General features: G+C 44.7%; 1 long non-coding RNA gene across 5 annotated transcripts; it reads right to left on the bottom strand.

Moving 5' to 3' along the window:
* Nucleotides 1-973: 973 nt before the first annotated feature.
* LOC142589805 (uncharacterized) lies at nucleotides 974-25,532 on the bottom strand. Of its 5 annotated transcripts, none has more exons than XR_012829964.1 (3): nucleotides 25,085-25,532; nucleotides 15,405-15,520; nucleotides 974-992 (listed from the first exon to the last, which is right to left on the bottom strand). It is a non-coding gene; the product is annotated as an uncharacterized LOC142589805 (long non-coding RNA). The 5 variants fall into 5 exon arrangements; XR_012829963.1 differs by lacking the exon at nucleotides 974-992 and adding an exon at nucleotides 10,464-10,482; XR_012829960.1 differs by lacking the exon at nucleotides 974-992 and adding an exon at nucleotides 10,491-10,793 and having other exon boundaries at nucleotides 25,085-25,530.
* Between the last annotated feature and the right edge of the window lie 1,002 nt (nucleotides 25,533-26,534).

The raw sequence follows: 26,534 nt of genomic DNA, 5'->3' as shown, positions 1-26,534 counted from the left end.
GGCCAACCGGATATCAGCAGCAAATTGAGGCCCTGCTCTGAGGGCTCCACATTCTGGGGCTTCGTTACGAAAGAACAAATAAAGTTTTTTACTTCTGCTGCTAATATTGCATGGCGCAAGGTAGGCCCGGAAAACGCAAGCAGCGAGACAATTGGGCATGCAACAATACAGAGACGCTTTCGAAGAGGACGCGTTGAAGCGCACGCGAGTGCGTCAGCGGGCCAATTATGCAAGAAATACAACTGCGCAACCGAGGCTCTTCACGAAAGAGGGGAGACGTCATATTGTGCGAGGTATTCCTTCGAATCGCTTATTGCCTAATATAGGCCAATTTTCGTTTCAGGTGTACCGTGCAATATTTATAAGTAACGATTACAAAGAATGTCACGCAGTATATGATAGTTGGCAAGTGGGGAGATACTGTTCCAGTTTTTATTACAGCGGCCCGATGTATAGCGAAAGAAAATACTTGCCTAGCTACGGGGCTACCGCAACGTCCCTCGAACAAAACAAGTAATACTTCACATTAAAGCTTTCTTTAGGATGAAAAATACCTAACTGTAAAGAAGCAAGGGAAGTCTACCTTATCTGCGCGTGGCAGCAGTTCGCTGGAAACTCATTTCATAGGGGGCAGGGCGTATTTTCAAGCTGCAATTGCGGCTTTTCTTCCCTGTCTCCTCAAATCTGTTGGAAATGTATATTCATAAATTTCATAGGAACAGTGGTGGCTTGCTGACGCACAAGTATTGCTCCGTTACCATCAGCACAGTGTCTACAATAATGCTAATGCGGGTGCAGCAATCCATGCATATGTGCAATTTTATCATGCTTTCAAGCTTACCTATTCTATTACCTTTCTTCTAAGCACAAGCTGGTCTGGTGTGTGCGTACAATGTATCTCTGTCTCAATTGAATTTCGCAAATAAAATGCAAATTCATGCATGTTCGGTGATGACGTAGCTTCTGTAAACGTCAAGTCTCCGGGCCACCTTCTGGAAAGCAGATTGTGCAATAAAAAGAAAACTGAGAAATTTAGTGGGATCTGACCAACGAAATTTTTCGCTACAACCTTTTGAACGAAACCTTTTTCTCGTTCTATATTCCTCGAAGGTTGCAAAAAATGCATAGTTGCATGCAGCAGTCAAAATTTTCTAAATTGGATGCTAAAGACGAGAACGCACTGGGTTCATCCACCTAGTTCCCGTGGTCATGTACAAGGTGCAAAGGAAACATCGTAAGCGCGTGTCTTCTCGGTTGCTACACAAGAACATTAACACAGTGCACGGAGAAGGACCCTGTGAAAAGTGGTGTCCATGAAATACGCAGAGGGGCCCTCATTTAGTCAGGGTAGATTACTTCTACATCTGCAATGTTTATATGATTATTATTTTCACGTGTACAGATTACCTGTACAGTGGTTATTTTAGAGATCAACAGCGTTTTCTCCAAGAACGCTATTATATTCGCTAATATTTTGCTCCGACGTAGATTGTGAACTCAGAGGTTGGTTATCTGTGAATTTAAAGGATCAACACTGCGAAGAAATGCCGCTGTAAATCTGCCTACGCTCTGCAAATCCTTACAGCTCTGGTTCTTAGTGTTCGGGGCACTATCATGAGGTTCTTTCAATTATAAAATCGTTGATGAGGCATACCTCCCCGCATGAAGTGACGAAGTCATTTGTTACCACACCGGAAGCCATTTATGAAAGAAATCCATCCGAAAGAGAAAAAGAACTTCTACAAACTAATTAAACATCAAAAAAAGAATTACGCATCTAAAGGAAGTATCAAAGTCAGAAGGGGCCTACAGTTTCATGGTCTGCCGTGGACCTGCAAGATTAACTAGAGGTGGCGACGGAGACAGAGCTCGAAGCGTGGAATTGTTGCTGGAGACAGGCACTGCTGAAGAAAAATCCTGGTCACTCTCAGGAGAACAACCTGGATCCAGTGATGCAGGAGTAATTCCTGTTGCAACGTTGGCAACATGGGCAGGTGGCCTTGGCACGGGGAAAATCTCGATTCCGGACAAGTCGAATGGCTTAATCTCTGCTCCAGGTGCATGGACTTAGTTTCTCCCACGTGGAGCGGAACCTTCGTGCAGGCGATCAGGACAACACGATGACCCCGCCTCTACAAGTCCGCCCTAGTCCAGCAGAAGGCACGAAGCACGGGCCTGACACCAGACAACTTCACTTCTGGGCCTGGGGCACTGTCCGCGCAGGCTTGTGGTTGTCCTGAGTGACTGTGGCACATACCCACACTGCGGGGTTGGCCATGAATTCGGTGGGACAAATCGTTGTATAAGAACACGGGAGCTCAAAAAGTAAACTTTTGTGTGTTGTAACTTTTTTGAGTTCTCGGAGAGACAGGACACCTTGAAGACGCGCTTGGCAAGCAAGGTGCCGTCTGTTACAATGATTCATTTTCTACTAAAACAGCACGTGTTTTGGTTTTATTATTACGCAAAATCGTGTCTTGTTTAACTATGAGAACTTGTTATTGCGTGTACGATTATATGTTACGTAAAATGTATCAACAGGCCGCTAAAGTTGGAGGACAGACGACAAGGTTTGCGCTCGATTTGAAACAGTTTGTCGTCTGTGCTTGCTTTTCTTCGCTTGGTAATGCATTGTAGGTGAGTAAAGATGTAATTAATATGCGTGAATGGAAACATATTATGAAGATTTTAATTTGAGAGCGCGTTATCTGTGTAGCCAAATCCACGTTTCAGACGAAGCCTCTTACAACACCAGCCAACACCGGCCTCGCAGACACATACACCGTCATTCCCATGACGGCGCGGTGCCCCCTTAGGAAACTGCCACAGACGGTGGCGCCAGATTTCCCTCTAGGTGCTATAGTCAGAAACTCTATGGCTAGGATGGCTGACCAGCAACAACACGCAGCAGCCAGCGTCTCCGATCTTCTTCATCTCTCTTCTCTCATCATTCTGTAACAGGACCCCCGGGTGGCGAAGCGCCGTCTCGGCGCATGGCAGGCGAAGCATTGCGAGCGAAGCTTCAGCCGCGAAACGTGCGCGACGTCGGCAGGCCTCTGACTTGAGGATGCAGCAACGTGTAGCGGCGAAATCTCGTAATTTACGTCGTTAATATGGAGTGGGGCTTTATAAGGCTAATAAACGAGATTGGGCGACTTGACGTACCATGCGAGCGCGATCGATGACTTCACGAGCGTACTTAGTAGCAACTAGTGGCACAGAATGGAGGATCGCCTTGACAGCCCAAAGTAAAGCCACGTACTCCCACTCGGTGATGGAGTAATTTTTCTCGGCAGGTGACAGCGGGCGGCTGGCGTAAGCTATCAGGCACTCGGTACCATTCTGGTGTTGGACGTGAACAGCGCCGATGCCACAGCCACTTTCGTCAATGTGGACTTCGGTCGGTGCAGACGGATCAAAGTAGGCAAGTATGGGAGCGGTGGTAAGAAAGTCGATGAGAGCGGCGAAGGCATTAGCCTGCTGCGGCCCCATGAGAATGGCGTGTTCTCCTTTAGATCTGTCAAAGGTCGAGCAACGTCGGCGAAGTTTTTAACGAAACAGTGAAAGTAAGAACACAGGCTCACGAAGCGGTAAGGTGGCTCCCGAACGTGGGAGAAAGAACCATAATGCCGTTAAGGTAACAAAGACAAGTGGTCCATTTGTAGCCCCGCAGAAGAGAGTCCATCGCACGTTCAAATTTCGAAGGACAATTTAACAGGCCAAAGGGCATGCCTTCGAACTGATATAAGCTATCCGACGTGATGAAGGCCGTCTTCTCGCGGTCCCTGATTTCCAGCAAACAACCGCATTTCCAAAAGTAAGTCCGGGAACCATTACACCTTTCCACATATCTCGGAGCACTTCGTGCTTATGGTATCCCCATAGAGGTCTGTGCATTAGTATGGCTGCATTTCTCTTCCTCTTAACTGTTTTAGTTTTTTTTTTCCTTGTTACTATATATTTGTTGCCTTCCTTTACCCATATACCAATGTATTTATGTTCTCCTACCCGAGCCATCTCGTGGCCCTGTATTTCCCCTGTCTTGTTATTATTTTAAATGAGTCCCATAACACCTGATTTTCGAACACTAAATTTCAAACCTGAATTCTTGCCTTCCTTTCCACAGATATTAGGTGGACGTTGCAAATCACTTTGCACGTTAGCTAGTAACACAATGTTGTCCGCATAAAGTAAACCTGGAAGCTGCTGCTCTACTACTGTACCCGCCTGTCTGTATGAGATATTAAACCCCATATTACTTCCTTCTAGCGCCCTTTCCATCCTCACCATCTATATCATAAACAGCAGTGGGATAAAGGGCACCCTTGCCTCAGTTCCTTGTTGATGTCAACTTTCTCCTCGCTCCCCATCCCTTCCCATTCAACGCAAATGGTATTCTCTAGGTAAACCTCTTTCAAAAGCTGTGTACAATCGCCACCTAAGCCTTCCAGTTCCAGAATATCCCACAAGATGTTGCAGTCTACGTTGTCATACGCTCCTGCAATGTCTAGAAAGGCCACATACAACGGTGTGCTTACTACTCTTCATTATTCAAGGCACTGTGTCGGCCAATGAGCAATACACTGCTTATGAATGGATGGATGGATGTTATGAGCGTTTGGAACAGAGCGGTGGGTTGCGCCACCAAGCTCTTGCTATTATACTGCCTAGTGTCCTACCTAGGTTAAACAATGAAAAAAGAAAGAAAAAGGACACTACGAACTACCAAGCCCAAATTTTCTGAACCCCTATTGCGAACTGTGCTTTTCTACGGCTTCGTCATTTGTCGTTTCCCTACTTTTTGTTCACCAATCCTCCAATCGCCTCTTACTAATGCCTATAGCGGACATAATTGCTTTACCACTGTTCCCGCAAAACCCAAGAGCTTCCCAATTGCGGCGGAGGCGAACGCCATTTGGAGGTGGGGCAACGAACTGGGCTTTCCGCTTTGTGGCCTCCGAGATTTGCGCTTGCGGCACACACAAATCTCGAACGCTGTGTCCGGTCTATATATGGTAGAAACGTTGGAAAAGGGGTTTGTGCGCGAGATTGCGGTGACAGAATCTTTTCTCGTATATTCAAATTAGAATCTGATGCTGTCATGTCTGTAGGTTTTGTATAAGTCGTATTTCACTTCTTTTCTCGCATATTTTACTTTTATAAATTAGTTTAGTAACTTTTTTGCGCTGGACGAAGGGCCTGCGTGGGTGGGTAGGCGTGGTTGGGTCTGCAAGGATCCAAATTATTTGTGCCGAAATGATGCTAGACGCGGGACGCCGAGCCGGATTCTCTGCTGCAAGGGGCCTTTGATGCTGTCGCGTTAATAATCTTCAGGCGTTCCGCTCTAGGAGCAGTGATGTTTGACAGTGGAACCGCTTTCATAACAGATCTACAAGTCAAAGTTTAAGCTTCAGTGGCACAGCACACCGGCGAAGGATGACGTACCATCCACCCATGTATGGCGTGGCGGAGCGGCGCGATAACGTACAAGTGCAATTGCTTTGTATGCGCTCAGTGATCCTTCCTGAAACGGAACGTGCTAGCGCGTGTCCTGTGTGCCTTGTCAATATACGTCAATAGATGACGTCACAAGTGGACGTTAGTAGTCTTGCTGCGATTTGCTGGCGATCTAACCAGACTCCGCAGAAAGCAGTCCAGCGCTGGCGTGTTTACTTTAATAAGGTACACCCGTGCGCGTACATTGATGTAGAACATAAGAACTCCGCAATTGGGTCAACTATTGCCTAACCTTGGCGAAACCTGGCAGAAAAAGTATTGGCCCCCTAGGGAACACTGCTGTGAGACTGCATTGGGCCAGTGTGTTCATTCCATGCGGGGGCACTTAATGACCCGACGTTGGCGGCGCCACTAGGTAATGTTCCGTGGAAACGCTGTTCTTATAGCCATTGTCGGTTGTCATGTGTATTCCTAATATTGGCATACTGCCAGTTAGAACGACAAATCCATAATTTCTTGCAAACCTTTCCAGTTGCTATCATATTTTGCTTCCTAGCGTCCTTATGCGTGCATAAAAACGCTTGTTGCCGAGATTCACGCCTATAGCCAACAAGCAATGATATTCAATAAATAAGAAAGTATGCCGGCAGTAAAAACATTATTCCACATACATACATACATACATACATACATACATACATACATACATACATACATACATACATACATACATACATACATACATACATACATACATACATACATACATACATACATACATACATACATGATTACGAAATATGTTTATTGACAGGGTGAAACGAGGTGCAGGAGGAAGCCACACGCAAGGCTCAGCCGGCGCAGAGTTGTTCTTGTTGTTGTCCTGTGTGGCCGTGGCACATACCCACAGTTGGGGATTGGCCATGAATCGGGTGGTTAAGTCAGGTGCAAAAGATAATAATAAGGGAGTTAACAATTTGAACATTGGAGTTTAAAAGAAGACGTTACTCCGAGACAAAGCATGCACACCCTACTTCCTATTTCTCTGCTTCAGTCGCGCAGTGGTGCTACATTTTCCTGAGTGCAGACTAAGCTCGCTGAGCGAGTTAAAGGAACCTGTGATGGTACTGCTTGCGTCTGGCCACGTGAACAACTTGCGTCGCACGTGAACGCTGATTACTTGCCGTCACTTTGGCGACGATATTGTTCACCTCATTCAAGCGAGTGAGTATAAGGAGTGGTCCACTATAAGTGGCGAGAAACTTGCGGTTCAATCCCTTTATGTGAACAGGTATCCACAACCAAACACTGTCACCGGGAGTAAAGCTGACGGGGATAGTCCGCGCATCGTAGCGAAGCTTGTTGCCTTGTGAGGACAACGTCCTAAGATGCGCCAGTCGACGTGCTTCTTCAGCACGACACCGTGTTTGGGCACTTGAAGGATCTTCTTGACACGATGAAGGTAGAATAGCGTCCAGAAAGCTCTGTTGAGCATGTGCGTAGAGAAAACAGAACACTGCATGTACAGTAACGTCATGCTTGGCACTATTGTACGCCTATGTTACAAAAGGTAAAGCGACGTCCTAATTTTTGTGGTCAGCAGCGACATACATTGATAGCATTTTGGTAATGGTTCGATTCGTCCGCTCCATGAGGCCATTGGTTTGCGGGTAGCAAGGAGTGGAATGACGATTTGCAGAACCACAAAGCCGGAAAAGTTCTTCAACGACGTCGGCGGTGAATTGCCGTCCACGGTCACTATGACAAACCGTGGAGGGCCGTGACGGAGTATGATGTTATGCAACAAAAAGGAAGATACATCTCTTGCAGTGGATGATGGAAGTGCCGCCGTTTTCGTGTAGCGAGTAGAGAGAGAGTTAGTCGCATGCCTATATAAACTGTTTGCAGTTTTTTTTCCTATTTCAGTGTTACGTGATGAGAGCCATAAGTTATACTCTTGAATGCGCTTACGCGCGTTTAGGTAGATCGGAATAAAATTATACCATACTATACCAAGTAACACCTACCGAGTTTTCAAGCCGTTGATACTGATAAAGTAGCAGATTTATCAAATGATAACTTGCTCACGTAGAACACTTATGTAAGTTTCTGTGACCAATCGTACGCTGGCACAGGGCTTAAAAACAAAGTGCGTGCTATAAAGAAGGGACCCAATAATTGATAGCCCTATATATACACAATTGCAGTTTTTGTTTACAGCAATAAGTGGATTCTTGAGTGCTCTTGAGAAGACTGATAACTGATAAATATGAGAAGATGCATTGTCGTACGAAGAGACAAAATTGTTTGTTTCCATTTGAAATCCTTGTTCCTGAACCGATCAGAAGTAAATCTATATATATATTTATATATATATATATATATATATATATATATATATATATATATATATATATATATATATATATATATATATATATATATGTATCTATATGGCTGCTTGACACGATGAAGGTAGAATAGTGCCATAACATATATATGTCTATATATATATATATATATATATATATATATATATATATATATATATATATATATATATATATATATATATGTGTGTGTGTGTGTGTGTGTGTGTGTGTATGTGTGTGTGTTACACGGTGCCCCAACTATCATGCACGAAGACTAAGACATATGCAAATACCATGTAGCTGGATGAAACCAAGCTAATGTTTTTTGCCGTCGCTTGCAGATCCTCAGATTATTTTTTCATTACACCTAAATACCTATTTATGATCAATTCACTAACACTTCTCAAATATTACAATTACATGAAAAAGGGCAAAATGGAAACTGGAAACCAACGTGAACTATTTTCGAAACGCTTTCTGTTGCTCACCGCGGGCTACGTTAAAAGTGATTTTGCGAGTGTGAAAGAAGCCCGTGAATACAAGCAAAGTGCCTCGAGCGCCAGGTGCACGGGAATTTTGCGTGTATTCGCAGAATTCTTTCAAGCTCAATAAAACGCACTTATGTAGCCCATATTGAGCTACTGAAAGCTGTATCGGGAATTTTAGAGCGCAGCTATTAGGTCACATTCCTGCCGCAAGCGTCGGCATCGGCTTCGGCGTAATTGAGGGATTGAGCACAGCAGCAAATGATGAAAGAGGGAACACGGAGCCTGAGATGAAAGACGCGAACCGCGAACCGCGGAGACCAACGAGAGCTTCCAGTTCGGTGACGTGCGCGCGGAAAACTGGTGTCATGCGGACCCGCCCAGCCGCTCGATACGTGCTCGTATCAGGTCTCAACCGGACCGCTCGTTTCGTACTATCTTCGGCTCGGGCCAGCCCTCGCTCGCGCTTGTTTGGTTTGCTTGGTTTGGTATCATTCGCGCTCAGTTTAAACCGAGACATCCAGAGGGAAAGGTTATTGGAGACAGTGCGCCATATCTAATTCTGCACGGCAAGAAGGGCACTAAAACATGATAAAATGGAAGCGACACTCAGTACTTCAGCTCATTCCCCTTTGGAACGCGGCGACGCCACAACTTGGCAAGGCACACCAACAACATGATTATGATCGGTGGCAACGACATGGTCGTCTCCTTAAGACATGACTTGCCTTAAAAACGAAGGATGAAGAACGTAAACACCACGCCGACCTTTCAGCAGACGAAGGAAAAGACACTTCGAATTTCGCGCTTAAAGAGAGGGGTCGAGATTGCCATGCTGTCACGTGACTGCCGCAGCGGCTAGCCGCCAGGTGGTGTGGTGGCTCTGCCGCAGCTGCGTTTTAACGCCAGTGGCGCGCTGCTGGTGCTTTACCACTGCGGCGTATGCGGCTTTCTACGGCGACAATAAATCCAAGTTAGCGCCAGAGTGGCGCACCTCGTATGTTTACCGATGACGCCATCGATAAGGCATGCAGCGAGAGTGTAAAAACAAAGCGCTGCATGAGCGGAGATCTGCCTGCAGCAGCTGCTCTGAATCGCACCCACACATCACTGGCGCGCTGCCTCTCGCGGCTCTCGGTTAGCGAGGCAGTCGCGTCGCACTTCGCTTCGTGCCGCATGAGACATTATCCGCACTAATAAATGTATCCCGAAATGAAAACACGCAAAGAGCTGCGCTCAGATTTCGCATTAAGGAGTATTGTAATTGTTTGTGATTTTTTCTTCCAGGTTTTCCTTGTTGGTAGTAACAAGATTGTAATTTCCTACTTTCAATGCCCAGGTCACAAAATTCAGCAGGGCGAAACTAAGATAAGGCTCTCGATCAGCTTTTAAAGTAATGACATCCGGTTCTGAAGCACGAAGCTTCGGCTGGAATATTTCAAGCAGCCTTTCAGCTGCCTCAAGCAAGTTTATTTCAGAAAAAGGCTCCACTTTTTCTAATCTCTTGGCCAACCCTGCATGAGTAGGCATCGTGAGCAATAAGAAGTGGAAGCGCTTTAAGCAGCAGGAAGAAGAAAGAAGCTATTTCTGTTAGGTAATGAACAAAGAACTGGCCTGCGGGTGCAAAAAAAAATTGCGTATAAGCGTTCAGTTAGCAGCAACCGCTGCTGCCAAACGAAATCGGAAGATGAGCTTCCACAACTAGACCGCGCAAGAAGATAATCCAGGTGTATTCCAAACAGGTCGGTAGGACGAGAAATCAGAGGCATTGATGTGCTGCGCGATCTTGATATGCAGAAGAGGACGATTGACACTGTAGGTGCATAGAGTCATCAGACCGTTCTTATTTTTGACAGCTGCCATAGCGTTTATATTTCTCATCCCAATGATGATTTGCATAATGATCGAAGAATGTTCCTTGCTTCTTTCATAATATCAGAATATTGCGGAAGATGACATTCCATCATGTGTCTCAACACTGTGATTCGGTTATACGCAAGTCAATGCATGCTCTATTGTAAGTGCTATTGTTGAGCAGGGAATGGTAGCAAAGAATACACCTCGTCTCTGTATTACGTCGTCGCACAGATTGGGTACCAGCAAATAGCAATTTTCTTTCCACGCCCCTATGCTGCTCTGGGGACTGTACATGCACGGCAATCTAGTACCTGCAACAAGCAGTATGAGCCCGATTTAGACAACGTTGCACTTTGATGCTACAAAATAGCATATAATGTAGGGAGTTGTGCAACTTCAGTTGTGTTATCCTGCAAGCGAATGGATTCACAGGAGGTTCTTCTGCGCTCACTGAATCCGTTTCAAAAATATTATACTTCCTGAACAGTCACTTGGCTCTCTTGAGTCCTTGAAGGTTCATTTGGCGAGAGCATACCAAAAAAATAAATAATAACAGCGCATGCGCCATAAATGAATCAAGATTATGGCCCCAGCTCCAGTCTTTTGATTCTTCAGACAAAATCTGAAAGTTTATAAACGAGAAGGTTTCATAAACTATGAAGGCCCGTCCGCGTGCACTTATAGAAGATACTTATAACATTCGCCTAATGAAGGGAGAAGTGAAACAGCAACACGAGGCAGTATTATTAAATTTCATTCGAACCTCAACAAATTGTTTATAAAATCCTCGTCACGCGGCGGTACTTTTTGCACAGTGTGCTGCCTGAAAATTTTTCACCTTAGACCCGGCATTTACATAATAATTGACTTGTGTTCAGACACCGACCAACTGAATCACGCAACAAGAAATAGGGGCAACTATGTTAAAGCTCATTAAAACGGTTATGAGGCAGCGCAACTATTTATCCAATTAAACAACGCGGAGCCAAATTGCCACTACAAATAAAATTCTACACAGATCCACCAGGTAGTTTATTTTCTTGATAAACAACCCCTCTGATTCCGTCTCCTACGGCTAAGCCCTGGTGAGACTGAAAGGGTTAATCGTAAGCTCATCGGACAAACTTATGAAGGCTGCGTAGCAATAGTCTGCGCAAAATGTTTAATTCTGTGTTTCACTTGTAACTGTTCTTTCACAGCTCGCCTGTCGCACGGCCGCGGCGATATCGTCGTACATGCGGCCGTTTAGCTTCCTACAGCGAAAATTCCTGAGGCGGTTGTCGCAGAAATCTATGAAGGCCACTTTTTCTCATTCACCCAAGAGCTAGTGTGGCTGCGAAGGCGCGATTGTTTTCTTCTTTGGCGGCGGCGCGTGCTCCAATTAACGCAAACATATACACACATCAAAAACAGTCACTCCACCGAAAAAAAAAGAAACCGTCTTTGGGTGTGCACATTGAGAAAAAAATAAAGTTACACACAACTTAGTATATTAACGATAAAGAAAAAGCACCAAGGCAAGATAAACACTCGGAAATCAAAAATATAAGAGGTAACAAGCAAGAAAGTACGTATAAAAACAGCCGCGAGCTATTGGCCGCGACTCTAGCACTGCGACAACACGATGAACACAATCACGTCGCTGTTCTGCGGAGCGGTAAACATCGGGTCAAAAGACGCGATTCCGAACATAGTCATACGTTCTAAAAACCTCGAGGTGACTCGCATTAGGAAAGTTGTGTGGCTGTGCGAGGAACGTATGATGCGTATGCGTGGTATTACCCAGAGTTCATAACCGATATGTGTGTTCTTGTGTGAATCAGTGCTGTTCCAGGTATACCATTGACGTCCACGTTGACGGGGTTGGGATGCCGAGGCTGTGTAATCAGAGGAATTTAGGGTCGGGTGATCATGGCAGGCTCACCTGTCGGAGCTGCGCCCGTCAGTCTTCCGAGCAGCGACGAAAACAAGGAGGAGGCAGATAGCGACGAGGCGGAGACGAGCGGGAAATGGGTCGTGCGGGCCGAGATGTTGGAACGGTGTCATCTATGTGTATTGGTGGGTGAGGACTACAAGGTAGGCGCTGGGTATTTTGATAGCTCGACAAAGACACCGAGTTCCAAGAACTGCGGCAATGGTGAGAAATATGTCCAACATGACCACAGCAGAAGCACAGAAGCCTGCATTAGAACTGTGCCATTCCTCCGGGATTAGATAACGAGGACGAGCGTACGAACATTGTTGTAGACCAGGGATGCGGGGTAAGTGGCAGCTGGGTCTGTTGACAGGGCAGAGTGACTGGAGCCCGACATGCCCAATTATTACTGTACAATAGTCTGTACGAGGGATATTTTTGTGTAGGAATCACCTGCAGCGCCAAGCTTGGAAGCAACCGGAGAGGCAGCTTTAATCTCTCGTCCGAAGATGCACGCTATACTGTCTGAGGCAGGCTGCATGGGTAGCAGACGGAGGCCCTCGTAGGTAGATATGGCAGCCGTGCTAGCAAGTCGAGAAAAGTGATGGTCGATGCTATGGCCTTTGGTTTTTTCGAAGCGGCAGCATTCAGCAATAATGATTTGCACTGTCGAAGAATTCTTGAAGACCAGGAGCGTAAACGCGTCGACCGTGATACCTTTGAGGACATGCGCAACCTTTTCCGCTGCCGTCAACCATCCGACAAAGCGCAAGCACGTCCTCAGTATATGTCACATAGGACTCAGTGCAAGTCTGAACTCGGCACACAGGGTCTTTCTTTTTCTTTTTTTTTTTTGCGCGCCACACCGGTGGCCAAGAGGCTTGCATAACAAATCAGTAAGCTTTTTTTTCACAAGTGTGTTCCTCCTTGTGGGTTTCAAACCAGACGCGTGTCGTTCCCGTGAAGTCAAAAATCAGGTTAGCAAGCATGAGGGCGTGGTCCCAGAGATTGCGTGCACCAACCTGTGCATATAGTGGAAGCCAGTTTATTACGTTGGTGTTTTCCTTTCCGGAAAAGGCGGAAGGGTAGCGCGGTTGTGCCGGTAGGACAGTGGGTATGGTTGGTGACGTGTCCGAACCATTCTCGCCTGGAGCACATATTACCGATGGAGTCATGAAGCGCCCGCTACATAAGCCCATCGTGCGCCTGAGAGTGCCCGCAACCTCCAGCCAAATGTTAGTGGGAGAAGAGAGGCGTGTGTGTGTGATAACTTTATTTGGAATCCGGTGATTGGGAGGCCCGGTCCTGGGGCCGCCTAGATGGCCACTGGGAGCTGCTGCTCCCGTGCGGCTTCCTTGGCTCGCTGGACGGCCCAAAGTTGGTCTTGGAGTTCTGAGCTGAGCAGCACGGCCGACCACCGCGCCCGTAGATTTTCTGGGGAGACTACCACTTTATTTTGGTATATTTCACATCCCCACAACATGTGTTGAAGGGTGGCTCTAACAGACTTGCATAGCTTGCACATATCGCTCTCGTATATATCGGGGTAGAAAGTTTTTATTTGCACGGGACTCGTATAAGTTTCTGTTTGTAGTCGCCTCCAAGTAACGGACTCAGCTCTTTTAAGTTTAGTGTGAGGCGGTGGTAATACCCGCCTCCGATTTTGATAGAATTTGGTAATATCACTAAATCTTGTTAATACATCTTTTTCTCTCCAGATTTCCTCCTCCGCGTTCTCCTGACCGATGGAAGTCACTCTTTGCTCAGCTCGGCGAGTAAGACCTCGAGCTTCGCGGTGTGCTACCTCGTTGGGGTTGACTGCGGGAATGTCTGGAGTCGTATGCGCTGGGAACCAGATCAATTGCCTGCCGTTCTTCTCTGCATTGGAGAACTTTGCTTCATTGACTCTGATGATGTGCCATGCCTCAGGAGAGATCCTACCGTTTGCATAATTTCTAATGGCTGCTTGAGAATCGCTAATGATGTACTGAGCATTCGTGGAGACCAATGTTAGTGCAATGGCTACCTCCTCTGCGGTCTGGAAATGTTTGGTATTAACTGATACGCTTGTAAGGGGTTTTTGGGTGTGATCTACGATTACCGCTTAATATATATTTAAAGGGTATTTACAACTGGAGCGCTGGTATGTAGGGCATAAAAGATGGAAGACAGTCCGCGCGACATCAGCGATTGTCCTCGTCTTCTGCACTGTCCTTATCTTCATTTCTGGTAGTGCTTGCCAACAAAAAAACATATGCAAAGTGGTGAACATAGCAGAACCTGTAATGTATGCAGTGTAATGTAGAGTAGTTATTTCAGTTGGTAATTCTAGTAAAGGAATTCATTTTTGAAGCCTTACCTTAAAAGTGAGTCAGTTACATTAGGCTGTTGGTAAGATTTTGTTGAGTGATGGTACCGATACAGTAGTTCCATAGTAAAGCTACTAAGCATTTTAAAAGGAACATTTCCCGCAGTTCAAACACAGTGCTAGCCATAAACACACAGTAGGGAGATCAGCAGGCGCATTCGTCGGTTGTGCAATACAATTAAAAAGCAATCATATTATTGCCTTACTCAAGGGGTGAAATTGTGCACTCTAGATTTGCGCACACGTTGTTTAGCCTACTACACTGATCGGTTCTCACGTGTTCAATATTACAGCTGTTCAATATTGACTTTTAGTCGGAGAATTAGAGCTGCAAGAACACTCTCATATCTTAAGCTATATATCTAGAGACGGCACGCCTATCACAGCCGTACAGTAATCTAAGAAAATGCCGCACACCGAGACTCTGCCGATAGTGACATAATTTTCAATGTACGTAGTAATAAAATGGAAGGAAATTCGCTGAATATAATATAGATAACGTACAGGGTTTTTCCATTGTTGTAAAAAATAATGTTCACGGGTAATGCAGGGTTTAATTGAAATTGCGGCCACCTTGTGTTCAGACGATGGCATAGACGCAGTTTGACGTCAGTCTGAATGGAACTGCTCAAATAACTATAGCTCTATATATACGGAGCTCTATACACATCGTTTGGCCTTTCTTATGTACATGTCAACGTTTAAACACAGGTGCATCATTAATTTATCAAGCGATAGAAAACCTCAGTATTATTAGGAGTCATTTTTTTACGGTGTGATCACGCTAACATGAACACAGTAGCAACTACAGTTTCTGAAATTTACCAGTAATACCATAATGTTGCAATAACTATAACGTAGAATTCATGCGTTCAGGCCTCAAGCCGGTACGTTATGGCAATAAACATTGTGTCAAGCTATAACTGGAGAAATTACCAGAACATACATACCAGAAATATTCGAAATATTTTATTTTCTTCTTCATTCTCACTTGGAGTGTTCTGCAGCCGAATATTTTATGTAGTTGACTTGTCTTATCCCCACAATCCAGGTGACCTGCGTGAAGCTGTGTTAATATAAGGTTTAGTAGTTAGTGTTTCTATTGAAGTGCTTTGGTAACAAGAAACATATACGGCAATAAAATGTCTAGTAATTAAAAGAGCTTAGGTTTTCAGCAGGAAATTATATGGCAACACCATGTAATACATTAGGAGAGCACTCACTAGTAAATAAACAGTGGAAGAAGTATATTGGATACGAATGATTTGTTATTTTTTAGATGTACTTATGTACAATTTACAACACTTTAAATAATGTATTAAACAGAACTCTCAGCATTTCAATGACTAAATAACAGTTTCAGGATGGCAAATGATGGCTGTCCTCGCAAGCAAACCACGTTTTCTGCACTTTTATTTGCATGGTCCTGAACTCTTTACAGCGCTCATAAAAAAATTGCTATTTTCTCGTAAGCCTTACGTCGCATAATTGTTTGCTGGATTTATTAGTTTTATTGACTTCAATCCAAAAAATTAGGCTGCTCACTTTCGTGTACACTTTCGGCGACTGATTCCTTACTTGCACTGTCCATTGGCCCCCTTAATCGTCCTGTATATAAAGCTTCCGATGCAGTGAATAAAGTAACGACAACGTCTGACGTGGAGAAATCTTATTACTAATCTGAACGAAATTGACGCTGTAAGAGCTTCATCGGCTGCCCTCACTCCGTTGTGCCGAGTTGGACATTTTTTACGTTTGTAAAAGCAGCAGCCAGCTAAAGTTAAAACTTTAGAACGTCTGCACGAGAAAAGGAGAGCACTTCCGCCCCATCCAAGAATATGCAGACGCTAGAATTAACGAAAGCCTAGATGCGTTATGTGCGGGGGAAGTCAAGAATATTCTATTTTTTTGCATGGATGTTATGACCGTCCCGTTTGGAACAGGATGGTGGGTTGTGCCACGAAGCTCTTGGTATCTCATTGCCTAAAGGCCTACGTGTGTTAAAAAAGAAAGAAACAAGAAAAGAAAAAGCACGATGAATTCCCATAACTAAAGTTTCCAAACCCCTATTATGAAACTCGTTTTTGTACTCCGTCCGTTGTTTGTCGTTTCCCTACTTTACTTGCACCACTCTTCCAACCACGTGTTACTAATCTCTATTGTGGTCATGTTTACTTTAACCCCTGCTCTCGCTAATCCCAAGGTTATCAAGGATTTCAGTGCTTCCTAAATCGACCGCTGGGCAGAAATCTTCGCATTCCAATACAACATGCACCATCGTTTCCCTAGCTTTAGCGCAGCAAGCACATGCTTCTTCTTCCTTCTGATAACTTGCTTTATAAGCACGTGTTCTAAGGCATTCTGATATCGCTTAGAGAGGTAATTAGCTTCCATTTTAGTTGTTATAAATTGTTTCTATGCTATTTCGTTTTTCCCTCCTAATTAGTTACTCATAGGTGGCTTCTTTTCCATTGCCGCCACCCGTGAGATTATCTCAGCCCCTCTGATTTGCCGCTCGACGTTCTTTGTTGCTGTGTTGCTCACTATACAGGCCCCATACTTGCAGGTAAGCTTCATAGTTCTTTTCCTGCATAGTGAATAAATATATTGCTGTGCGAATACGTGAACACTCTCCCAGCCCACTTACTTTCTTCCATGTTTTTCAGTCGGTCTTCATAATAGATTTTTCTTTGAGCTTCCCTGGCTTCAAATCTTGTCCAGCCTATATCACCCCGCAGATTGATTTGTAGTATTCCCATGAGTGCCGAGTGCGAGGTGTCCCACTAACGTTTGTTTGACATCGAGTCCTGATTGTACCCCTGATTTCAAGCAAAAAAACGCATTTCCAAATGTAAACCCTGGAACCATTACACCTTTCCACATACCCCGGAGCACATCGCACCTACTGTATCTCCATAGCACTCTGTGTTTCATTTACTGTTATTATTTTTCCCTGTGTTTTCGTCTATCGATTGCCTTTGTTTATCCATATACCAAGGTATCTACATTTCTTTACGCGAGGTGTTTGCTGGCCCTGTATTGTCACTGTCTCTTTGCTCTTTTCAATGAATGCCATAAGACCTGATTTATTAAAGCTAAATTTCAGACCTAACGTATCGCCTTCCTGTCCGCAGATATTAGCCAGACGTTGCTTATCATTTTGTTTGTTAGCTAGCAATACAATGTCGTCCACATAAAAGCAACCTGGAAGCCGCTGGTCTACTACGGTACCTAACAGTTTGTGTTAGAGATTAAACCCTATATTTCCTCTAGCGCCTTTTCCATCCTCACCATGTACATCATTTCTTCCTTTATTTCCAGCTTCGCCACGAGCCTCAAAAAAGTTTGGGGTCACAGAGCCCACTAGTTTTAAATGTGTTCAAGTATCAAGCATTGGCCCGACAGCTTCATCACAGTCATTCGTCTTGTCTTGGGGAAGCAGATGCTTTCAGTGCAACAAAGCTGAAATGATCGAACATGTTTTCATTTATTCAATTAATGCCATATTCTTTTGTAATATATTACACAGAACTTTAAAGATAGACGTGCCCCTCAATTAACATGGTATTCGTTTTTTAGCACCTCAACGCGATTTTGAACACATTGATGTTATATTTTTGGGGGGGCTGCTCCCAGCCTGGCGTAGTCTGTTGGCACATCGACATTGTGATGTTAAAGGCTGATCTGTGTATGAATATTTTGTGGAAATGGTTGTGAATGTACGTCATCATAAACTTCATAACCAGCAGTGGGGATAAAGAGCCTCAGTCCCTTGTTGACATTAACTTTCTCCTCGCTCCTCATCTTCTTGCATTCAACGCATACGGAATTTTATACGTAAATCTTTCTCAAAAGCCGTAGACAATGGTTTTCTAAGCCTTCTCGTTCCAGAATATCCCACAAGATGTTGCGGTATACGTTGTCATGCGCTCCTGTAATGTCTAAAAAGCCGGATATAACGGTCTCATTTCTACTCTTGATATTTCAATACACTGAGTTGTGTTGCAGATGCTGTCATCAAGTGAAAGCGGGGCGCGATAGTTCCCCGTGATGGTGCGTGGACGGCGATCTGGCAGTGCTTGCTTCTTCTTTAGATAGAACACGTCCGAGATACTATTGAACGTCTGGTTATGTGACTCCTCGTCTGGCCGTCTCGCTCTTCCCTCCTGACAACACGGTGTCAGAAGAACAGGTGCTACCAGTGGACATCGGCTCCTAGTCATTCTCCTTGCGAAGGACGCAGACAGCGCCGACAGCAAGGAAACGCCGGTGAGCTGATCCCGATGCGCACGTCTCGGAACTTAAGCATTCCGATCCCCTAACGTTCGAGGCCACGGTGTCGTTCGTAATGAAACCGCCGGACGCCGACAATTTTCCGTCGTCGATCGAGTGGCGAAGTTGAAACCAAGATTTGATCGTTTCCCAACCTCTTCAGGGTTCCCTTATTAACCTGAGGAACATCAAGTAGACGCGTTACTTTACATCATGGGCGAGCAAGCCGAGGAAACTAACGCCACCTTTGCTCCCTGGGAAGCGGGCTCAAAGAAATTCGACGCAGTTATAGAGCAGTTCGACAAATACTTTATCCCGCGACGCAACGTAATCTTTGAACGAGCCAGATTCAACAACAGAGTGCTGCAAGACGGTGAGTCGGCCGAAGATTTCGATACTGCACTTCTAACACTTTCAAAACATTGCGAGTTCGGCTTTCTTCGAGAAGAGTTCATACGCGACCACCTGTTCGGATAAAAGATAAGCAGTTGTCCGCCAGGCTAACGCTTCACGCAGACCTCGTACTTCAAAGGCACTTGAGTCCCTCCGCCAGATCGAGAGCGTTCATCAGCAACAAGCCGAGCTTCACAAGGAAGTGTCATCTGTGAACAAAGTGGCGTCCGTTCTCCAAACCAGAGGGCACCCTTCGAAGAAGGATAAAAACAGCACCTATCGAGAGCCATCTTCATCCCCCGGTAAAAACTGCTTACAGAAAGCATGCGGCTCGTGCAGTCAAGAGCTTAACCCTTGCACTCTCTGTCCAGCACTCTCCGAAGCCCACATTAACTGCTAAAAAAGGTCATTACGCATCCGTGTGCATGTAGACAAACCTCAATTGTGTTGAAACTCAACAAGTAACTTTAGAAGCAGGATTATTCGGGGCAATCAAGACGTCGGATGCTGGAAGATGGGAGCCAACAGTCTTTGTTCAAGGCTTGCCACTAGACTTCAAATTTGACGCTGGCCCCGACTAAGCCGTCCTCCCAAAGCAAATATTCCACACTCAAGAACATACCTTTTCTTTGGCCTCCTCCTCTTCAGCTACATGGTCCAGATGGAAAACTTCTTGCAGCCGCACGAGTGGCACAACTCCAGCTCATCTACCACGACGTACCACTACTCAGGCTGTCTACGTTCTAGATGAGGTCCGCACTCAGTTGGTAGGCAAGCCAACGATGAAAGAACAACGGATGTGGACATTTGTAAACGCCATTGCTGGGAAAGTAAACCCCAAAGAATTTCCAGCGATGTTCCAGGGATTCGGCAAGCTGCACAGGGAACACCAGATTCACCTGCAAGCCGGAGCGAAACTTTCCGCGCTCAGCTCTCCGAGGCGCATCCGGATTTCTTTATACAAAAAGACAAAGTTGGAACTAGAGAGAATGTAGAAAATTGGTGTCATATCACCTGTTGAGGAGCCGACCAAGTGGTGTGCACTAATAGTAGTCGTCCCAAAGCGCTCTGGAGACGTGAGAATCTGCGTGGACTTTACAGAACTGAAGCGCCACGCTGTGAGAGAACGTCATCCTATTTCATTCGTGGAGCACACTCTCGGATTTCCTCACGGGGCCAAAGTGTTGTCAAAATTGGACGCTAACTCTGGATTTTGCAAATGCCGCTTTGGGGAGATTACAAAAGAACTTACCACATTCACCTCACCATTTGGGCGTTTCTACTTCAAACGGGAATGCGTCTGCAGAGGCTGAGGATGAGTATAATGCAATACCAGTATGAGATTGCATACGTTCCAGGCAAAGACCTTCTAACCGCATACATTCTTTCCAGAGCGCCCCTGAGAAAAACTGAAGACACGGAGCTTGAAGAAAACGAGGAAGTTTTGTATGCTGTTTGTAAATCTCTATTCCCGTACAGGAACACTGCTTTCAATGGTTAAAGGCATCTCAACAAACCGACCCTCTTTGTGCACAACTTCGCCGGTTGAGCAAGAAAGAATGGCCGTCCACGCAAGATTTCCCAGTGGACCTAGATCCTTTCGACGAGCATCGACACCCGCTCACTCTGGAGAAAGAATTACTCGTCTATGCTGCTCGAGTTGTCGCCCCTGTTTCTCGTCAAAGGGAAGTCCTGTGATTCTTACATGAAGGACACTTCAGCATAACAGAGACACTTGCTCGAGCCAGAGATATTTCCTGGTGGCCCACTATAGCAGCTGACGTCACGTACCTGATGAAGAAATGTCAGTAATGCGTCGACACAAGGGTCAACAGGAAAATGCGACTAATAATGTGCGAATTTCCAGGAAGACCCTGCAAACGTATTGCAGTGGACTTGTTTCACTTTAGGAGTCATTGGTGGTTGATAGCTCCTGATTATTATTCAAGATACCCTGAACTAGTTCGGCTGAATAAACTCACCCCTGTAGCTGTAGTCAACCACTGCAAGTCATTTTTTGCACGCCATGGTATACCTGAGGAAGTGGTTTCCGAGAACGGCCCGCAATTTGCGTCGACTGAGTCTTTACTCTTCCCTCCAGACTATGGTTTCAAGCATAATACATCTAGTGCTCACTATCCTAAGAGTGATAGACTTGCTGAGGCTGCGGTAAAAATCTTCAAGACTTTCATGGCAAAGCGGAAAGACACTTATCGGACGCTTTTAGTTTACAGGTTGACTCCTTTGAAGAATGCGTATAGGGTGTACTCCTTTGAAGAATGCGTACTCATGGGTCGTCGGCTAAGAACCAATCTTCGTGTTAGTTCTACCAAACTGACACCCCAAAAGCCGGATCAAGAGATCTTTCGGAACTTCGGAGAACAATACCGGAACCGTCAAAGGAAAGGCTTCAGCGAACGTCATGGAGTCCGCGACCTGCCAGCGCTTTTCTATAAAGAGCTCAAGTGCAAAGCGCCAGTACAAGTCCAAGACATTAAGCCTCGGTCTCACTTGGTTAACACCGATACTGGTGCTATACGGGAGAACAGGACCCAGCTAGTTGAGTATGCCCCTGCTAGCACCAACACAGAAAGTCCCAATATCCTTGAAGGTGCTGCAGACGCTTTTTGTCGTTGCCAGGATACTTGCACATGCATACCAAAGTGTGAAGTGCGCGAAACCGCCTGTTGCAGCAAACTTCGCTTGCACTGTTGGGGATAAATTGTAGATACTGCCTTCTAATGAAAGCGGAGTGCGCGCAATACCTTCTCGTGATGGCGTGTGGAGGGCGATCTGGCAGCGGGTGTTTCTGCTTCTTGACATAGAACACGTCTGACACTAAAAACGTGTGGTTACATAACTCCGCGTCTGGCCGTCTCACTCTTCTCTCCTGGCTAGAACAGTTTGAAAGACAGTGACAACTGTACTTTCGTAAAGCCCGTGTACGCAAGTTCAGAAGTTTTCAAGTTTAGCCTATGAATCCGAAACAGTTAATTCGGGATGTGGTGAACGTATAAATGTGGGCATATGCGGAAGATGGCACAAAATGAGACATCAGGAAAATTATTACAACTTTTGCGGACATTATCCCTCAGAAAGACCCTTCACGAGAACATATACAGCCTATGATCAAGGAGTGTCGCCACATCATCGAGTTAAGCGAAGTAAAAATTGTCATCATTGGCCTAACGAATCTACACGAATAAAACATCAGCGGCTCCACGTGACCTGTGCAGTGACTGAAAGCACTACAAAATTAGTACTTTTTGCTAAATTTTGCTAAATCTTTTGTTCGGCTTTTGTTCGGCTATTGCACTAGCAATATGAAAGCTCAGATTATCAACGTCATTGACAAATCTGTATTTTGGTGCATTACGCAGAGTTCTCCAATAGTTGCAGCTTTTTGCTGTTCTTCCTTCGGCAAGAAAAAAACCTCGTGGTAGCTTTTGCGGTGCGCTGCTAAGCACGAGTTCGCGGGATCAAATGCATGCCAAGGCGGCCGCTTTTGAATGGGAGCGAAATACAAGAACATCTGTGTAGCCTGCATTGGACACACGCTAAAGAACCCCATGTGGTCCGGACATCCAACTACGACATGCCTCTTAACTAGAACATGGCTTTTTATTTATTTTATTTATTAATACTGCGGTTCTGTTTCCAGGACCTTAGCAGGGTGCATACAAAGTGAAATTGAAAAAATCTAAGCACAAAATACAGCGATACATAACATAGTTCACTCGCGATGTGCAAATGCAAGCAGTTACTGAGCCATACACAGTAAATCACTCGCTACATAAACATAAGTGCGACTCAAATAATGGCAGTGGGCATTAGGTTACAACGTCATCAGTAAGATTATTTCATTCAACAATAGTTCTAGAAAAAAAATGAAAATTGGAAGCAATTCTTTTTAGCAATTAACGGCGTTATTGTCTGTGAGTGTCTGTGAGGCTTTGGAACGTAAAACGCCTGAATTTAATTTCTTGCCAAATAATAACATTAGATGACGTCTATACTGGGGGACACGTAAAACGCACATTTTCTTGAAAGTTTAAATTCATGTGCGTGAATGTTGTACAGACACTTTAGGTGCATTTCTGTTCTTTTGTCTGAGACATACCCAACATACAGGAAAGAAGACGCAGAGAGCTGGTTGGCCTGTCGTATACATGAAGAAGCACTGAGAAACAATGCGCAATATATTTATTTTTCGCACACTTCTTCTCAGCGTTTCCATGTGCCTAAACAGCGCCGCAAAGACCAGCAACACGCTACATTATTGCAGTACCGAACCTGTTCACAAGATTCAGATTGTATCTAAGCGACGACTTGTTGGAGAAAAGAAAAAATTTCTGTAGGCCACATTGTACGCCTGAAAGCCATCCAAAAACGAGAATAATCTGATCTCAAATTAACATTGCAATAATCTAACCCATGACAAGAAGCGGAGTGTGTTTAAGGCGACCAATCACCCTACCGCAGACGCGGTAGGGTGATTGGTAAGGGAACCAAAAAGCGTAAGAAAGCTGACAGCTGCAAAAATGGAGTCACGTCATCCTAGCCAGAAAACTCGAAACGTTCGCAAAGCTAATGGAAGTGCCTTGTCCCCACGGGGTTCTGAAAGAAGATATGGCCAGGTGTGATCTGCATTCAATGCTGAGCGAATAGACAGTTGGTGCACGAAGGTTGTGCGAGAGGTCTAAGAGCTCATTTGATTTATTTTAAACGTAAAGAAAAGCTCCCGTTTCATTTTTTACGAAGGCACCTGAGTTCGCTTTATGCGCTGTCTGTTTTCACACGGGGGTCGGTAAAAATAAGACATTGGACGCTCATTAAAGGAATATTTATTTGTTGTATAACCTAATCGTACTGCAATTACATTCTTATACCGAGAAAGCAAGGGCTCAAAGAACAACATGAACCATCATTAAAAGAGAAAATACCCAACCTTGTTACTCGAAGGTGACTGACCGAGATGAAGTTCCTTGCATTCTTACCTTTCTTCAATCTAGGTTCTTCGTAAGCTCAACATTTGGTTCTAGATATCTGAAGCTTAACGGCCCCGAGAACCGCATATTTTGAAGTTGCCTTTGAGATCTAGCCTATATTTTCCTGATATATATCTTAACGCAGCTATCACTTGGGGGAGTAAGAGGAGATGGGTTCCTGATACTAAAAAAAATTTTCCAGGAATTTATTTAGATTTGTTGGTACCCATTACTAAAGCTATGCAAACAGTATCCATCATTACCGATACGACCATTATTCATGTGCGTAGTATTTGGTTTCAACTGAATGTTGCAACAAGTGGAGTTTCGTTTGCTTGCTTTTGAAAGTTACAGTTCTTGCAATGTAATCTCCACGTCACCTCAACATAATTAGCTGTGCTCCTCGGCCACTGCCAATGACGCCAATTAAAATACGATGAAGGAAAGGAGGCATATATGTTTGGTTGTTGTTTATTCGTGGAAGATAAATTTTGCTAACTCTTTTTGAGGGTTCCTGAAACATTACTGCGCACGATAAAGTGAAGCCATGCTCAATTGAAAATAGCAGTGAGTATCGAGCTTAGTCCTGAACACCTGTACCCAATTAAGGAAGTCCGCAAGGAGCCCGATGCTTCAAGCAAAACGCATTGCCCTTCTTTTGAAAAGCTTTTCCGCCTCACTGGTGCTGAAGTCGGCGAAGGCCCTATGCGTTCATAATAGCCTAGCAGAACTGATTATATAGAAAAACAAAAGTAGACCCGGAAGAAAATCGTCAACTGAGAATAACTACTTGCTGGAACTCTTTTATTCATTAGATATTTTATTGAACGACACGCTGCAGTGACAAAACAAGAAGGGCTCTTAATCTCCCTGAGAGCCTTATTAGCAATTTTCTTCGTTCTAAACAAAGCTTGACTGTCTAGGCTTGTAGTCAGAGCGATGTTAGCTATTCATATGAATGCTCTGAAAATACGTACCTGTAGTTGTTCGTCTAGTGGTAGTTGTAGGAGGCGGTCTTCTCACGGCATTTCGCCTTTGTAAACCCCCATATACCGCATTTTTCCATGGCTGGTTACCGGCAAAGACGCATCTCGGAGCGCCAATTTGCACCGCGTACAAGATGCAAAATGCGAGCAGAATAACCAAAATGTTGCTGCGGCCGGCTTTCTTCATAGTTAGAAGGTGTGGAAACTTAAAAGTCAGAAGCACAAGTAGCACACATTTATACCCTAGTGTTATTATGCAGCTTGAAAAATATAAAGGTCCATTTCGATGTGGTGTATTACACTCCTCTTTCTCATGTTCACTGAGGAAACAGGTCACTGTAGAATGGACGTACTTTCTCTGGCTTTTAAAAGGATATCTACATAAAGCGCCATGGCTGTGGGCTTATACTGGCCATTCAGAAAAAATCGTTGGGAGGCATTATATTGGAAAAACAATATTTATCATAGTAAGAATAATCATTACAGCTTCGTCTACTATTACAGACTCCGTAGAATGCACAAGCGCTTACATACGTGTCTAGCGCATTACAATAGACAATAGGTTTTGCTATAACGACAAAAATGAAATTCTATATTGGTGGTCGCACTTTTGCAGTGTCTTTATGAAACGGGCCTGCATGCTTACATTTAGGTCTATTATGATGTCATGACGCATGACCCCCAGGTGAGGGAAAAAACAACTAAAGTGTACACCACAGCTGCTAGAGCCACCAAACTTATTCGTACGACGTACACGAATGCACCGCAATTTCACTAATACAGGTGACATGCAGCCATACATTGAAATATCCTGTAGGGCTCATCAAATTTCTCGTCTCCCTAAGCTGTGTGTACTTGTTTACTACATCAATGTATGCTTTTATTACGCTTGATGGTTTTCTGCAGCTTCTGTGTACAGCACACTGCGAAATACAGCATGCTTGACTTAGAGCCCTGCTTGTGTGCTAGAGGTTTAGGTGGATTTCACAATCATTACCCAATTTATTTGGCGATACCGAGAGTTTTACTCGCCTTTTCTCGTCGTCCTCTGCACCCACGGCATTGTATTTTTCCCACTATCTGGGAATTGACGGTGGTTTGCAGTTCACGATTGCAGCAGAGAACTCCTTGTGGCCACTAGTGCCGCAAGGTGGGCTGTAGGAATACGTTTGCAGAGTGCCGTGTCTGTGTCTTTCATGTCCGTTCTTGTGTCCTCGTCTATGTGCCCTAAAATTGTACCCCTTGCGGCAGCTGAGCAATAAAAGTCTACATTACAGCAATGCAGTTCGCGGGTATGACCATTGCATAGACCATCATTACTCTCTTACCATATTAATTCATCATGGTGTACAATGGATGGTACCTTGCAGAGTTGATAACCATAAAAATCAGGCATGTGTTGCGCTCACACTAACATCTGAAAACTTGGTGGACTTCGTCA

This window comes from Dermacentor variabilis, chromosome 8 (genome assembly GCF_050947875.1).
Source record: "Dermacentor variabilis isolate Ectoservices chromosome 8, ASM5094787v1, whole genome shotgun sequence".
Lineage (NCBI taxonomy): Eukaryota > Metazoa > Arthropoda > Arachnida > Ixodida > Ixodidae > Dermacentor > Dermacentor variabilis.
This window is presented reverse-complemented; position numbering and strand designations above follow the sequence as displayed.